Consider the following 13,322-nt stretch of genomic DNA (forward strand, 5'->3'; position numbering starts at 1 on the left):
GAAACACAAGGACCTCAGTTCAATCCTCAGGAATTCAGAGCAGGAACTCAAACAAGGCAGGAACCTGGGGGCAGGAACTGAGGCAGAGACCATGGAGGGGTGCTGCTTATTGGCTTGCTCTTCATGGTTTGCTCAGCCTGCTTTCTTATAGAACCCAGGACCACCAGCCTAGGGATGGCACCACCCACAGTGGGCAGGGCTCTTCCCCATCAATTGTTACTTAAGAAAATGCCCCATGCTGGATCTTACGGAGGCATTTTCTCAACTGAGGCTCTCTCCTTTCAGATAACTCTAGTTTTCACCAAGTAGACACAAAACTAGCCAGCACAGCTTCTCTCCACAACTTCCTCTCACCTCCTTGAAATTAAAGGATCTCTTCTTAGCCAGGCATATTGGTAGATGTCATTAATTTCAGCACTCCAGATGCAGAAGCAGGTGGATTTCTATGAGTTTGAATACAGCCACATGTACAGAGTGAGCTCCAAGCCAGCCAGAGCTGTGTAGTGAGACCTTGTCTCAAAACAAACAGAAATCTCATCCTTGAAGAATCTCAGGATGCAACCAACACTGGGCATAGAAACTCCTGGGTTGCTTGCCTAAACACTGGCCCAAGGAAATCCCCAAGGGTCCTGAAGTCCTGATAGAGCTTACAGTGAAAGGTGGGCCTTGAATTTTAGGAGGCCAAGAATCTTCCTATACCCTCTGGCCCCTCAGTACCCCACTGTAGCAAGCACTGATCTTCATTTGAACTTTAGGGGCTACCCACTGCCTACTCCTCCTGATGTGATTCTGCAACTCCTGAGCACACATATACTGTATTACTCCCGTTGAGGAATCTGTGGTGTCGTTTGCAGATGGCAGCAACAAGAACACATCTGCATAAGATGTGCACGCGTGTGTGTGTGTGTGCGTGTGAGTGTGTGTGTGTGAGTGTGTGCTTTCCCTGTCCTGTGCTTTAGTACTCCACCTGGGTCTAGCCTGTTGTATAGTTCTCCTTACAGTCAGATTAATTCTTCACACTCGGTTCTCTGACAAACATACCAGTCTTCTCCAGAAATCATCTCACAGACACACCCTTACCAGTTTTCTAGGCATCCCTCAGTCCAGTAAACTTGACCATCACACATATCATACATTATTCTCCAAAGGTGATCAGCCTTCATTTCCACTTATTTTCTACTCCATCTTTTGAGACAGGGTCTCGTGTATTCCAAGCTGGCCCTGGACTTGTCATATAGCCACAAGTGACCTTGAATTTATTTTGTGTAACTCTGGATGACCCAAAGTGTGCTTTGTAGATCAGGATGGCTTTGAACTTACAGATAGCCACCTGATTCTGCTTCAAGCATGCTGGTATTACTGGTGTTTGATGCTTGAACTTCTGATCACCATGTTTCCATCTCCTAAATGCTGGGATTACAGACATATGCTCCCATACCTCATTAATGCAGTGCCAGGGATGGAACTCAGGGCTTTGTACAGGATACACAAGCATGTGGCCTCTGAGCCCCCGCCCCCACCCACACCCACACCCACACCCAGCCCCCCCACTTCAGCCCCCGCCCCTGCCCCTGCCCCAGCTTCTCTTTTCAGCTCCTGTCAACCTAGCTGTTTCAACCTGTGCCTTGAAACAAGCCCAGACATCCAGGAGTGAGTCACCTGTCCTTTCCCAGAATGGAATGGTTTCATCTGTGTTAGTCATGTGACTCATGGTCTCAGAGGCTTCTGTCCTCCATGGCAGGGATGGGCAAGATGTGCAGCTTGGTCTGTGGCAGTGGGAGTGTGTGGTTCAAGCTCCCGACATTGCAGTGGGCCAGGGAGGAGAACAGGACAGAGCCAGGGACCAAGGTGTAATTTCCAAAGGCTCTCTCCTGGATGACAGCTTCTTCCAGCAAGTCCCCCAAGAACTGCCAGATGGGAACCAAATCATCAAAGCATGATGGGAGAAGGAGCAGGTATTTTAGATTCAACTCATATTACTATTATTCCTACCCTGCCTCTGTGGTCCTGACTGTCCCTAGTGACATCAAAATCTGCTGTGCTCTGAGATGGCTCCCTGGTTTGTCAACTTGACTACATCTGGAATTAACTAAAACCCAAATAACTGGACACACCTTTTAGGAAGTTTTTGTTTTGTTTTAGGTTTCGTTTTTGGTTTTTGAGACAGGGTTTCTCCGTACAGCCCTGGCTGTCCTGGAACATGATCTGTAGAATAAGGTGACCTCTCTTAGAACTCGGAGACTCACCTGCCTCTGCTTCCCAAGTGCTGGGGCTAAAGATGTATGTCACCAACACGGCTAAGGGATTTTTTTTTCTTTATTAAATCATCCAAAGTGGGAAAACCCATTTCTAATCTGGATCTTTGAGGTGAGAAGATAAACCTTTCATCCATGTCTTTTGAGATGGGACGGTCCATCTTTAACTAGAACCACACCTTCTGCTGGCAGCCTACGTACAGGACATAGATGAAGGAAGCCCTTGTTCTCTGCTTGCTTCTCCTCATCCTCCCTAACAAATCAATTCCTTCACCGGCATTAACCACGTCTTCAGGATTCAGATGTATACCAAAGACCAGCTGAGACCTCCAGCCTTGGGGACTGAACGTCTACTGGATTCTTGGACTTTCCATGCATAGGCAGCCATTGCTGGATTAGCTGGGCCACAGCCTATAAGTAATTCTAATAAATTCCGTGTGTGTGTGTGTGTGTGTGTGTGTGTGTGTGTGTGTGTGTGTGTGTTCATTCTATAAGTTCTGTTACTCAAGAGAACTCTGACTAATACATCTTCCATCTATGGAAGGCTCACATCCCTAAAGCCCTCCACTTCATCCCCTCCATATGCTGTTCTTAAACCCCGTTGAATGTCTTGGTCCGTTGAGAAGGAAAAGCCTTGGGTTTAGCTTCCCTTCGAGTCAGTCACTCAGTTATCTCTTTCAGGAAGCTTCCCACGTACCCCCCCAAGCAAGATTGGAAAATCCTCAATGTACTAATGTTCTCTCTTTCTCTCTCTCTTCCTTATTTCTAGATTTTGCTGAGTTCAAAGAGGGCTGAGGATACGTGTTATTAATTTCTTTATCCTTAAGACTGAATTAGTTTAAGAAATAACAAGCATATTAAAACAGGAAGGAAGGAAGAAGGGGAAGAAAGCTGAATGAAGGAGGGAAAAATCCAAGCATGATGGTGCATGTCTATAATACCAGTACCCTGGAGTCTGAGGCAGAATGATTAGGAGTTCAAAGTTAGCCAACCACACACACACACACACACACACACACACATACACACACACACACATACAGAGTGGGGAATGAAAATCCTGGGGACCTGACAGCGTGCTGAATCTAGTTTTGTAGGCCTCCCAATGGCTCTGAAGTGTCTCTCAAATCCATTCTCTCTGTGTTTGATCTTTCAGCTTCCCCTCCCTAGTATTAATATAAAAATAGGGTGCATTTATATGTGCTAAGTCACCATGATGGCTTTTGGAGTCCTGGACTGTCAGCAAGCTTGTAAATGTCTCTACTGACAGCAAGGCATAAAACCATCACCAAATACAAACACTGGTGTTTTTCCTGGTCACAGATACATGCTCTATTCCATGGACAAGGTCACTCACTTCTTGTGAACATAAACTGTCCACTGCAGCCAAACACGTCCCCACACACACCTTCAAAGAAGAGAACCAAAAGGTTCTTAGCAATTAATTCCCCAATGAGATCACTTACGGCCATCTCCACAAATGGAGAGGGACAGGGCCCAGAAAAATACAGAGAAGAACAAGAAAACCAGATAGCCAAGCAATTAACTGTGGTGTGTATATGCATAAAAACTCCACAGTGAAACTCCCTAGCAATGTTTTGCTCAGATTAATGATTAAATGGCTATGTGTATTTTGACTAGAAGCCAACAGCTGGGCAAGGTAAGAGGGAGACAGGATGCCTCGGTCAGCCAGGAATGAGAATCAGTCAGGCCTCTGTGCAGATAACCCAGGGTTTTGTGCGTGGATTCCCTCCAGGGCTTCAACTTTGTTCTTTTGAGAAAGGTGGGGGTTTTTTTTGTTTTGTTTTGTTTTTTAAGCCCAGACTGACTTCAAACTCATGATCCTCCTGCATCAGCTTACAGTGAGGGGGTAACGGTTGTGTGCACAACATTCAGCTAGCTTCTCAAAATGTTTAGCTCACCATTTGACCCAGACCTGAAGTTTGAACAAATGTTGGTTGTGTCTGGAGGGCAGAGCCCAAGGCTTGTCTGAGGTCTGCTGCTGAGGGTCCTCTCCCCTCAGTGGAGCATGCCCATTCTTGACGGCCCACCCTCTCAACTGCACATTTATTCCTCTTGATTTTGTGCTCAGAAATGTCGTCGCTGTGTGCAGAATCACATGGGAGTCATCTGTTAGGAGGTCTAGAGGAAAAGACAATCCAGTGCAGTTTTCTATTTAGACAATGCCAGATGTCCATCTTGTCTCAGAGATGTCTGGGAGAGCCTAGGAAGGAAGAAAGACTCTGGTTTATGTTAACTGTTAGCTTGACAAGACCTACTTACTTACTTATTTATTGAGACAGGTTTCTCTGTGTAGCCCTGGCTGCCCTGAAGTTGGCTATGTACACCAAGTTGTCAGACTCACAGACATTTGCCTGCCTCTGTCTTTGGCGTGCTGGGATAAAAGACATGTGCCACCATGCCCAGCAAGCAATCTTAGTTACATCTGCTGTTGCTGTGATGAAACCTCAGGACCAAAGACAACTTATGCAAGGGAGAGTTGATTTTGGCTTTGGGTTCCAGAGGGCAAGAGTCTGTCATATCACGGTGGGAAGCCATGGCAGCGAGCGGTAGGCATCTGGAGCAGGAACGGAGAGCTTACATCATCATTCAAGATTATGTCATCATTCAAGCTTATGTCATCATTCAAGCTTACATCATCATTCAAGCTTACATCATCATTCAAGCTTACATCATCATTCAAAAACAGGAATCGGAGAGCAGAGTGGGCATAGGTAAGGTTTTAAACTCTCAAAACCCACCCCTAATGGCATACTTCCCGGCAGTGAGACCATACTTCCTGAACTTCTTCAAACAGCTCTACCAACTGGGGACCAAGTATTCAAATACTAGAGCCTATGGCGTGTGTGTGTTGGGGGTGGGGGAGTTGGGGGGCAGATGGGGGTGACACATCTTATTTAAACCACCAGTCATCTTCGAGCCAAGTCCTCTGGGCACGGCTGTGCGGAGGGTTCTAGATTAGCTTACCTGAGGTGGGCCAGAGTAAACAGCACCCATCTGTCTCCTGACCGCACACACAACGTGACCAGCTGCCTTCCTCAACGTGGTGGACTGCAGGTTCAAGGCATGAACCAAAACAAACACTTCTCTCCTCAAGCTGCTCTGGTTGGGATTTGGTCACAGCAAGGGGAAAGGTGGCTAACACAGTCTCCTTCAGTGAAATGCACTCCACAGCAGGAAACCACACTCCTCAGATCAAAGGAGGGGGCCCTCTCTGAGAGTAGGCTTCTTCTGCCTATCCTTGTCCATCCACATGTAAATTTAATATATATATATATATATTTGATGCAGGGTCTTATGTAACCCAGGCTAAGGACAACCTTTCTATATAGCAGAGGATGACCTTGAACTTCTGACCTTCCTGTCTGTAGCTCCCAGTTCCTGAGACTAGAAGTGTGTGCTGCCACAGCTGCCCCCCTCTGTCCTCTTTTACTGACCATCTTCATGTTAGGTTCAAGAACAGAGAACACAGAACAACAACAACAACAATAACAACAAAAACTAGACAGCGTGAAGCACTGGATAGTACAGCTAATTAATAACCAGCAAGTTCCATAACCCAGCTTGTGCATCTGCATCTCAGGGCCTGCGTTAACAGCAGGGCCTCGGTGGAGGGGGCTACAGTCAGCAGCTCGTGCAGCTAAATCAGTAGTAACGTGGGTCTCAGAGCATCTTCACCACTGTGCTCTATAATAACAGAAGAGAAATATATCCTAACTAAATCCAGGGTAAGGGTGTTGACTGGATTTGTGTGTGTGTGTGTGTGTGTGTGTGTGTGTGTGTGTGCACGCGCGTGTGTATGAGAGAGAGAGAGAGAGAGAGAGAGAGAGAGAGAGAGAGAGAGAGAGAGAGAGAGAGAGGAGAGAGAGAGTCTCTAGCTATTAGCCGACACCAGCTTTAGCTCACTTGGTAACTGAGGCTGGTTTCAAACGAGATCCTCCTGTTTCAGTTTCCAAGTGATTGCATTACAGATACATGTCTGGTTTTGACTGACTTTTGTTTGGAAAACACAAGAAGTCTTCTAGAAGATATTGCTGAATGTTACAGGAACATGAGAACAGGTGAAGGAACATGTTACATGGCCTGAGAACAGGTGAGCTAAGGTAGCTATTGTCAGTTTTTTTTAAAGCATAATAAAGGAAAGAGGTAGGAGAATGTCTTCATTTTCGAGTCATGTAGTCATGTAGTCATGTATTTTAATTGACCTCTACATATCTCTACATTGAAATAGTCCAGAAAAACAGATGTATATGATAATATGATAAGAATAAGCAATGAGACCATCAAGCGAGGTGTTGTAGTGTCGTCCACGCAGTTCTTTCTATTGTACATCTGACATTTTTCATAATGAGAAAATGTCCTGAGCACAATGCCTCACATCTATAATCCCAGAACTTGGGAGGCTGAAGAACGGGGCAGCCTGGGCTATGTAGCAAGACTCTTCTCCAACAGACAAAACAACAACAAAAAAACAAGACAAAACCAAAACGAACCAGTCTCTGTACTTGCAGCCGGCGTACAAAGGCCTTTAATGAGCAAGACCTTCTACATGTTGATCAGCAGATAAAGGATTGCAGATACTTGTCATAGGTGATGCTGAGTGACAATATGCATTGTTTCCTCCAGTCGCCATGGCAACACAGTCACACACACACACATGGGCTTTCCTTTATAGAACAGAAACTGAAGCCTGGTAAAGTGAAGAAGTTTATCCCAAGTCACGCTCTGGCAGCTCGCAGGGCCAGACCTAGTCAGGCTTTGATCGGGCTCTGAATTGCCTGCTCTAACTGGTACCCTCTGATTACAGCTGCTCAGTAAGCCTTGAAAGTTAATGTCCAGTTAAATCCTTGTGACAGAGTCCATGGTGGTGAAGGGCAATCTGTCCACCTTCGAACATAAACAACCATCATGAAGCCTTTCTGCTAAGGCAGGAAGAAGGGAGCCCTGGTGGTTGTTGGGGAGCAGGGGCGGGGGGAAGGCCTTGGGAGAGTGAGGGCAAGAATGTGGGAAGATCCTGTAAGGAGGGAGGGGATGGGCTTTGCCCTGTGGAAGGTTGTGTCTTCCAGGGCTGTTCCTCATGATGAAGTCACAGCTGATAGGCCCCAGGTGTTTCTTCCCACCAGAGTCAGCAGGCACAGAGAGACAGTTCCACATTGCCACCACCAGTAGCCTGAGCAATTCTCTTCATCTTCAGGAAACTCTTCTCAGGGAAAATGGAATCCTTGGTTCAGTGCAGAAAAGAACCTCTGGGTGGGCCTGTATGCAGCAGAGCTGTGCGTTTGTTAAGAGTTGTATAAGCACAAGCATTCGAGGAGACTAGGGTATGCCTGATGTCTCTGATGGAGCCACTCTCCACTGTCTCCACTGTAGCTGTGAAGTCTGTTCTTGGTGTTGTTCAAAGCTGTTACCTCCAAAGGGTTGCTAAGGAACCTAAATGGGGCCACAGGGTGGATCCTGATGGCACCAGGCTGGATTTCAGTGAATAAGGTGTGTGTGTGTGGGGGGGGAGGTCACAGGAAGGCAGGCTATCTCTACAGTAAGTGAGGTCATAATCTGTTTCTAGAACACATCCGGGAAACCAAGGCGGCCTTACCAAGGTCTTCATTGTTATTGTCACAAAAACTATCCATATATGGAAGGACACTGTCTGTCTCTACGTTGGAACCATCACAGAAATCTTGGTTCTTGTGTGGAAATTCTGGTTTCTTTGTCGGTAAGGATTCAACCAGATTCTAGATGAGGGAATCCTTCCCCTTCCCATGTCCCCACAATTTTGTTCTCTTTTCTTCATCATCTTTGTCTTCTTTTAAAGATAGGTTCTCGCTCTTGGTCTTTGGCTGACCTGGAGTCTACTACGTGCATCAGGCTTAAACTCACAGAAATCCTCCTGCCTCTGCCTTCTAAGTACTGGTGTGTGTGTGTGTGTGTGTGTGTGTGTGTGTGTGTGTGTGTATACTTTTTCAAAGATTTATTTATTTTTATTTTATACATATGACTGTTTGCCTGCATGTATGTTGTGTGTATCACATGCATGCCTGGTACCTGAAGAGGCCAGAAAATGGCACTGGGTCCCCTGGAACTGGAGTTGCAGATAGCTATGACCCACCAAAGCCAGGTCCTCTGCAGGACCTTAACTGCCGAGCCATCCCTCCAGTTCACCTTTCAGGGTCTTCTTCACGCGTGTTTTATACGTACCGATGGTTGTGTTGTGACATTTCCATGCATGTATGCACTGTGTTTCGATCATCTTCACCCTATCACCTCTCTTTCCTTTCCTACTCATCCATGTTCCCTGCCTTCCCATGCTGCCTCATTCCCATGTTGCTTAATCATGCTTACTCCTCGTGTCTGGGGTCCCTTTACTGACCCATCATTCAGAAGACACGGTGAGATCTAAGAAAGCAGGCTGTGATGAGCTGTCCATGCCATCTCTCCTGGCATCCTTTACTACCTGAGCAGAGAGAGCTGAGGGCAGAGTGCACCTTGCCAGTTGGCCTTTTCATCCCAAACCATGACTTTAGTTGGCCTCTGCTCTGCCCTCTTGGTGAACCAGCCCCTGCACAGGGCCAACCTCAAGTCCCTGCCGGCTGGAAGGCTCACCCTGTAATCACCAGGGTCAAGCTGTGCTGTGCTATGTAAGAAGTGGAGAGATTGTGTAAGAGTCAGAAAGATGTGAACACTCCCAGCAAGTCCCCCAGGGGCTGGGCATTAGAGCAGAAGTCACAGACAAGTTTGTCCTGTGAGGACAGTGTTCTCTCACAAACCCTTTGGGACGTGGGCTGATCTGGTAAGTGTCATTCCTGGGCACTTGTGCAGCTGCTTGAGCGTCTCCTCATGCAGGACGGAATTCTTGCTCCTTTGAGCAACTGCTCACGCCACCACGTTTCAAATATTTCCAGAAAACTCACTGGATTGCTACAATTACAGATCTCCCCCAGCTGCTACAGCCCAGAGAGTCCGTGAAAGCTGGTCTCAGAACAAGTGCAACTGTTTGTGGGGTATGTGGTGTTTGTGATCTCAGTACTAGGAAGGCAGAGGCAAGAGGATTAGGTATGAGGCCATCTAGGGGCCACATGGACAGACCCTGTCTCAAAACCAGATTAAAAAGTCAAATTCAACCATGACTCCTACTATATAGACTCCATCCTTACAAAGATAAAAGACAATTTCAACCGCAGGAAATGTCAGCCATTTTATCAGTCCTAAAATAGAAAGTACTTCTTGGGGGTGGAGGGAAAGTGTTTGCTAAAATAAGTGGCTTCAAGGGACATTTTTCATAAAGGTCTTTCCAGACCCAAATAATACTTCCACCTACAATCTTTCTTGTCACTACACAGCTTTGACACGAGCTGCTAACATGTCCTAGTTTAAAAGTATCTGCCCCTTGTCCCCCAACTAAACTATCATCCTCCCTTAACTTAGCCATCATCTTTCCCCAAAACTAACCCACCGTCCTCCCAAACTAACCCTCCACCTCCCTTCTGGCCTCCCTTCCTCTGACTTCTCCCTCCTCCCCCATGATCAGTCTCTTGGAAACACCTTTCACCCCTCTCTTGCTTATACTAATTCTGGATACCTCTCAGCCTACAGGATAAATGCAGACCGAATATGGCCCACAGGACGCAGCCTATCTCTGTCCTTCCCGCTTGGCTCAGACTTATCTGCTGCCGCACGCACTGTCACCAGACTTCCCTGAACTCACTCTATTTGATCCCTGCAGTATCTGTCCTTGGCCTTTGATAGCTGTTCCTTCAGTGTAGAACTCTGTGGTTGCTTATCTTCATTGTCAACTTGGCTGGATTTAAAACCACCATGGGAACACACCTCTGGGTGTGTCTGAGGGTGTTTTTTGCTTCCAGAGATGTTTAATTGAGGAAGGAAGACCCACCCTGAGTATGGGAGGCACCTTCTATGATCTGGGGTCCTACCTTTTCAGAAAGGTCCCACTGCAAAGACTTCTCCAACCCTTCAGTGTGGCCCTTACCCTCAAATAGTAAGCAGGGTGAACCTTCACTTCATTAAGCTGCTTGTGTTAGAATAGTGAAAACCAGGATAGATGCAGATGCTGTGTCTTCAGTGCGGAGGCTGCATCATCTTCAGTGCACACTGTATATCGTCAGTGCAGACTCTATCTCCAGTGCAGACACTGTATCTTCAATACACTGTATCTATCTTCAGTGTAGACACTGTATCTTCAGGGCAGATTCCGTATCTATCTTCAGTGCAGTTTCTGTATCATCTTTAATGCAGACTCTGTATCTATGTTCAGTGCAGACTCTATCTTCAGTGCAGATGCAGTATCTTTAGTGCAGTGTATTTAGAGTTTCCTATGTCCTCACCCATGCTCATCCCACCCACTTGCTGCCCGCACAGACACACAGAGTGGTCACCATTTGCTGCAGGGGACCCTAATCTGTTTCTAATGGCTGCTGTTTAACTACCTTGACCTGAAGTGCTCACCTTGTTCTCTGGCCTTCACATAGAGCCTGCCACCCAGTAGATGTTTGTAGTCAGAACTTAACACTCAGAAAGGCCAGATTCACATTCTCCCTTTCCAAATATCTACTACTTTGGGGTCAAGTTGCCCATAAAAATTCTGTCTCACTAGATTAAAAGACATATATTTTCTAGGGTTTAAAATCTTTGCTGAAGTCAGTTAAGCTGCCTCCCTCCTCCCATTAGGCTTAAGAGGTGTTGTTGACTAATTAATTCGTCATTAATTAGTTATTGACACCAAAATAATTAAGATGTCAATATTAATTGCTTTCAAATTTCTTAGTTTATAGAAAAATAAAAACAAAAACCTAAAGCCTTACTCCATTTGTACCCTCTCAGAGGCCTGAGTCTTTACAAGATGAGCCTGGTACACTTGGGAGATGCAGAGACATAATGGCCTGTGGATTCAAAGGCTCTGGCATTGTGCCCTGGCTTCTCTCCTCATTGTCCTCACACCGCAGGCTCCATTTCCCCCTTGCATATGTTCAGAGGCAACCCCATGCTTGTACATTGAGGTCCTCTCGGGTCCTCAGGGGAACAAACCCTCTAGGCTGACTCTTTGCTATTGGATGTGTGATAGTGTTAGTGGCTTGAGAGAATCACCAGGGAGATGATGGGCCTCTGGGGGATGCCCATGGAGGATTATCTTTGGTTTATTGATGTGGGAAGCCCATTCCCTGGGCAAGGGTGCTGGGATGAATAAAATGGAGCAAGCCAGCTGAGCACAATGGTTCATCCTTAGGTTCCTGACTGTGGCTGTGCTGTGAGTGGCCGCTTCACGCTCCTGCTCCTTTGAGACCCCTGCCAAGATGTACGGGGGGGGGGGGGGGACACCTAAACTGTGGAGCCAGAATGCCCCATTCTCCTTTTAGTGACTTTTCCAGGGTATCTTCTGGTAGAAACAGGAAAGCTAAGCAAACTAAGACACAGGGACACTCATCACTCGTCCTGTGGTTCTACCCACGGCAACTTGGTCTCCCTAAGGGGAAATATCTACATTGGGTCTTTCAACAGGACCTTGGAGAACCACATCCTAACACACACTCTCCCATCCTCCTCATTCCCTATCCCCCACCCTCCACCCCTCCCCGACCCCATCAAGGCTTCAGGAATTCTAAAATGCAGGTTTACAAAAGGAGGAAGCTACACAAAGGGCCCTCCTTGGTCATCTGCTGCTTTACTGTCAGCTATCTGAAGCATCTATTTGCCTGGAGGCCTTTGGTTAGGAAAGCTGTTTGCCAGGCAGGGTCCCTGGCACCCAGGTAGAATGGAACATTCAAGATGGCCCTGGGGTTGGAGTCACCAGCAAAGCAGATGGTGCCTTCAAATGTCAGCTCTCTCTTCATGTCTGGTCCCAAGGCCATTCTTTCACAAACTCTCCCTTAAGACCTGGGCAGGAGGCCAAAGACTTTTGCTCCCAGTAGGAAAGAGGCTCGGTTCACGTCATTCTGACATACATAAAGGCTCTCAAAGCCTTCGCAGTCACATACTTTAATCCTTGCTGAGGGTCAGTTAGTCGGGAATCTAAATCCATGCATCATCAGAGTCAAGAAATGAGCAAGTGGCAGGACATAAAAACAAGGTCAGGGATTTGTTACGGGAGAGATGGGGGGGGGGGGAGGCCAATGTGCTAAAACCACTGTTAGGAGCGCCCAAACCCACCTCAGGATGGTCAAACAGCTAACAGCATTGGGAGGCTTCAGCAGCAAGCTCAGGTCGGTGTGTCTGGGTCTGGTGGCAGGAGGTGAAATGTCTTGTCTCGGAAGAGGAATGCTGAGTTATTCTAGGCTGGGGCTCGGTCCAAGCAGAACACCACACAGCACACTGGGAACCTGGAATTGGGACCTAAAGTCAAACCATACTGAAGAACTGAAAATCTACCTCAGCGACAGAGTTAAGGTCTCTCTCCTCTTCCCCTTTGGATCTGGAGTTTACCCTAGACGTGGGCAGATCTCATTGCAGGTTCCGAATGAACTCGGGGACCGCAAGGACTTACTGGCTCTCTCCACCCAGCGTGCCTGCTCAGGGGAGGTGCTCACTAAACACCGAATAAGTTCAGAGCAAGCTGCTGGACAGACAGACTCCCCTAGAAGACCGCTCAATCTTGGGCACATAGGTACTAGCCTGGTCAGCGCTTGAGTTTATGTTCCCCATGAAATTGGTGTGTGTGTGTGTGTGTGTGTGTGTGTGTGTGTGTTGCACTGGCCTCTGCTTTCAGAAAGGGCCCCTAGCTTCCCCTAGCTCTCCCTCTCTTGCCCACAGGAATCCACCTTTTATAATCTTGGTAAATTCTTGACATTCTTGGGAGTTAAGAGAGTGTATGGGTCAACTCTCTCTCTCAAGGGTTCTAATCTATTGCTCCTGGGGCTGAGTAGGAATCCTTTTTCAGAAGTTCTGAGGGCTCGGACACCCCCAGCACTCTCTGAATGTTGATTTCACACCTAATCTCCAGCTCCCGGGCGGGCGGGCGGGCGGGCGGGCGGGCGTGTGTTTTAAGGATGAGATAAGGGCTGTGAAGGCTGAAGCAGGTTGTCAGCAAAGAGAGCCTGG

At 47.2% G+C, this 13,322-nt stretch overlaps 1 long non-coding RNA gene across 1 annotated transcript; it reads right to left on the minus strand.

The window, feature by feature from the left end:
* Positions 1-2,298: 2,298 nt before the first annotated feature.
* Positions 2,299-12,896, minus strand: LOC115064037. The gene is made up of 3 exons (XR_003843891.1): positions 12,708-12,896; positions 12,435-12,604; positions 2,299-4,479 (listed from the first exon to the last, which is right to left on the minus strand). It is a non-coding gene; the product is annotated as an uncharacterized LOC115064037 (long non-coding RNA).
* Between the last annotated feature and the right edge of the window lie 426 nt (positions 12,897-13,322).

This window comes from Mus pahari, chromosome 5 (assembly GCF_900095145.1).
Source record: "Mus pahari chromosome 5, PAHARI_EIJ_v1.1, whole genome shotgun sequence".
In the NCBI taxonomy this organism is placed as follows: Eukaryota; Metazoa; Chordata; class Mammalia; order Rodentia; family Muridae; genus Mus; species Mus pahari.